This window comes from Triticum aestivum, chromosome 5D (genome assembly GCF_018294505.1).
Source record: "Triticum aestivum cultivar Chinese Spring chromosome 5D, IWGSC CS RefSeq v2.1, whole genome shotgun sequence".
NCBI lineage: Eukaryota > Viridiplantae > Streptophyta > Magnoliopsida > Poales > Poaceae > Triticum > Triticum aestivum.
Window position 1 is genome coordinate 563,892,454 of NC_057808.1, and position 4,259 is coordinate 563,896,712.

Consider the following 4,259-nt stretch of genomic DNA (forward strand, 5'->3'; position numbering starts at 1 on the left):
AATATGACTTCTCCAAAATAATTGAAATATTGGAGGAAGAATATTAAAATCAAATATTTGATTTTATTCGGATTTTATTTGCAATTCTAATTGCACTAGAAATTGCATGTTTTAAAAACTGCATTTTTTTGGGCCAAGAAAATTTTCATCTCGTTCTAATTATTCTAATTAGACGGTGAAAAAAAATTTGTTTTGGCATTTTATTTATTTTTCTACGATTTTTTTCGGCGGAAACTTAAAAAAAAACGCCGAGCGCGCCGACTGGGCCGAAGCCCAGCCGACGGCCCAGCTGCCTCGCACCCCGTCTCCCTCTCGGGCACGACAGCGCCGCCGCCGCCCGAGTCCCGCTCGAGCACGGCCGCCGCCCGCCGCCTTGCCCCCACCCCCACGGCACCCCCCTCCTTATATACCCCAGCCCCGCCGCCCTCTCCTCACCCCGTCCCCGCCCCGACCCGAAGCCGCCGCTGCCTGAGGAGACGCCGCCGCCGGAGCCGACGCCGCCGCCCAAGGAGCTCGCCGCCCCGACGCCGTACGCCGCCGCCCTTGTCGCCCCGACCCCGCCGCCCCTCGCCGCCCTCGCCCGACCACGCCGGAGCCCCGTCCCGACCCCGCCGGAGCTGCCCGACGAGGTAGCCGAGCCGCCGCCGCCGAGCCGGTTTAAAAAAAACCCTCGGTTTATTTTTTTTCGAAACCCTAGTTTTTTTATAGATCGGTTTGATTTTTTTCGGTTTAGTTGATTAGTGAACGTTCACCGATCCGTTCGTTTTAACGAACGTGTTCGTCGGTTTGTGGCAGCTAACGAACGTCCGTTCATTTAACTGTTCGTCAGTTTTCTTTTTCGTCGGTTTTTTCGCGAATATTCCAGATCGCGATTTCTGATCAGATTTTCGTTCTGGTTTAACTTTTCGCTCGTTTATCGGAATCAGGCGATTCAAGCGCCTAGAGTTTTGTCTCGAAATTCTCTTTCTGTTTAACCTACTCAAACAAGTTTTTGCTACTGTAAAATTTGACCTAGATCCAGATTAGTAAACGAAGCTTGTTTCTTTCGCCATTTGACTTTCGTTGCTTCGTTCGATTTGTTTCTTTTTGCAAACCGGAGTTCTTAAGTTGAACTATCTGGTTAGATCTTTTATTTGAGTTTTACCTGTGCATTTGATGAGTGCTCATTGTATGCTTGTTTGTTTGCGATAGAGTACCCGGAGTGCGCCGCTTGCTATTTCGAATCTCTAAGTTTCACGGATCATCAGCAAGGCAAGTAACACTTTGATCATACCTCTTTTACTACCCAGTTTTATTGCATTAGACAAATCCTCAAACATTGCATGGCTAGGATCTAATTAAATTGTGGGTATTGGGAAGTAGTTGAGGTAGTACCTATTGCCCTGTTTATTATCAAACCTTTGGGAGTTACTTCTACGTTTGCTCATATTGCTATGCTATGCTAGTAGACGTGGATTGGGTTTGAGTGTTGCCATGACAGATGTGAGATTGTTAATTAATGGTTAACCTTAAGGTGGCAACTAAAACTCACATCTGGGTGGATTGAGGTACCTGGGTATTCCAGGATTGCCTGTTTTTCTAAGGACCGCCACCCAGGCTCAAAGGGATCATGAGATTATTCATGCTAGAAACTTCCGTGTGCAGCCGCAAGCTATTATGGGCTCTAGCGTAGTTGTGTAGGTTGTGTGAGCTCTTGAAGAGGTAGACTAGCAGATGTAGGGGTTGTAGGTGGTACTGTCTACCCGGACTAGAGAGTTAACGCTTCTGAAGGACTGTGTCTCGGTCATCCGTTTCTCAAACATCATGTAGTGCGAGAATCAAGCGGAGGCGATTGAGTCTTGTGGGGAAAAATGCACAAACCTCTGCAGAGTGTACAAACTAATCATGGTTAGCCGTGTCCCCGGTTATGGACATCTTGAGAATTTAGTACTTGGATTATCATGTGAATCTCATCCCTATGTTACTTTAATTAATTTTGTTGGGTTAATGATGATACTTAATTGGGATTGAGATGCTGTCAACCATCTTAATGTTTCACAACCAGCATGATAGTTAAATAAAATTTATTCCTTTGCAGTAGGGAAAAATTTGCTTTTCGCAAAACTGTAACCATAGAGCCTTCTACCAGCCATATATGCATGTAGTGTAGCATTATTATGTTCATTACTCTCTATGTGTTACATTGCCAGCATATTCCATGTGCTGACCCGTTTCGGGCTGCAACGTTTCATGTTGCAGACTTTTCGGACGACGAGTAAGGTGCCTTAGGTCGTGGTCTTATACTCAGTGATGCCGTTGGAGTTGATGGACTCACTTATCTTCCAAGTATTCCACTGTTATCGTATTTAGATGGCCTTAAGCCATATTTATCATACTTATTCTCTTTTGAGATAATCGTTGTAATAAGTGTGTGATTGCTACTCTGTTATAAATTCTCCATTTGTACTGTGCGTGTCAGCATTACTGATCCAAGGATGACACTGATGCACAGCAGCACATACTGTTTGAGGTCTGGTCCCTACAATTACTTAGTGCATGGTACAAAACCACTTGTTGGACCTTTTCTTGGTCTTACTTTACAAGCTGCGCATGCTTTTTACGGGTACGACCAAACAGTGATGTTTGGGCGGCCCCACCCCCTCTGTTCGTTACTCCCTGTATGCTGTAGCAAGAAAGGAAATGCAGGGAGAGTAGAGTGGCCAAAGCTAAGCTCAGTGGTGGGTGTGAATTGTGAATTTGTGATGGCTTCCTTCCCGTACAGTCCCCGCCGGCGGCAGCCGGAGTCCTCCGCCTGGCCCGACCTCCCTCCGGAGCTCCTGGAGAAGGTCTTCCGCTCGCTCGACCCGCTCGGCCGCGTAGCCGTCCGGCTCGTCTGCTCCTCGTGGCGCTCCTGTGCGCGGGCCGCTCCGGCTCCATTCCCGGCGCCATTCGAGGCCCCACTTCTCCTCCTCCGCCGCCAAGGATCCGGCAGCGAACTTGCCGTCTTCAGCCTCAGGCGCCGCGAGATCCTTCCCTTCCCCTCCCGGCCGGCCGGTGCTGCGGGCAGATCGGCGGCTGGCTAGCGATGGCCTCGGACGGGGACCGCGCCGTCGCGCTCTGCAACGTCTTCTCCGGCGAGTCCGTCGCCCTGGCCCAGGCCCTCGCTTTCCCGGTCGCCAAGGTCGTGCTCTCCGCGCCGCCCACCTCCCCCGGCTGGGTGGCCGCCCTGCTCAGCCGCTCGGGCCGCACGGTCGAGCTCGTCCGGCCGGACAGCGTCATGTCCGTCTCCGGCAGGACCACGATCGACGCCGGCGGCTCGGGGCACGGAGGTTTCCAGGACGTGGCGTTCTGGCGCGGCCGGCTGTGCGCCCTGGCCGACGACGGCGCGGTCCTCGCGTACCGCGCGAACCTCCGCGCGCGCGTGGCGGCGGTATGCGAGCTGCGCGGGGAGGAGGTCGGGCACCAGCTGTACAACTGGGATTGGCGGGGCGTGAACCTGGTGGAGTCCGATGGGGAGCTCCTCCTGGTGGCGAGGAAAGTAGTGCAGGGCATAAGGCGGTCTTCGTGCCGGCCGAGGTATTCGGTTGAGGTGGAGGTGCGGCGGTTCCTGCCGGCGCGGCGGGAGTGGGAGGCGGCGACGGAGCTGCCCGGAGGGAAGGCTGTGTTTGTGGGGACGGCGGCGTCGGTGGCGGTGTCGCCGGCGGCGGCGCTCGGTGTTCGGAAGAACTGCGTGTACTTTGCGCAGCGGAACGAGGGGACGACGTCGCGGCACGCCATCGGCGTGTACTCGCTGGGCGACCGGGAGACAACGGTGGTTGGCATCGCCGGCGGGCACTTTGTCGACGTCGAGCCCGTCTGGATTTCCCCGTCGGTCGCCTGATCTGAACCCCCGCCTGCGTGCCACGGCATGTCTGTGTGAATAACCAGCAATCGTAACCTCCTGCTGGCTGCTACAGTGGTGCGAGTGCGTTGTACTCATGCGTGTGATCTCTTTCCTGCATTGTCATTCAAAAAAGAGTGCTAGTTGATGTATCTAAAAAATGTTTCTTACGCCCCCTAAAAAAAAGTTTCTTAAAAAGGGTGATATATTTATTAAACAATTATTATAGGTATCTCGAGCAATTATGAAAAATAATTGAGAAATTTCAACTAAAAGTAGTATGAACATATATTGTCTAGATAAATTACTAATCACATCCTAAAAATAGGAAATTCAAAAATTTAAGATTATAGACAATGATATTATTTGTTTTATATAGGGACTCCACTACGGCGCAGTC

The 4,259-nt window shown here is 51.6% G+C and overlaps 1 pseudogene; it reads left to right on the forward strand.

Moving 5' to 3' along the window:
* The first annotated feature begins 2,537 nt into the window (after nucleotides 1-2,537).
* Nucleotides 2,538-4,026, forward strand: LOC123126262 (uncharacterized; annotated as a pseudogene).
* The last annotated feature ends 233 nt before the right edge of the window (nucleotides 4,027-4,259 follow it).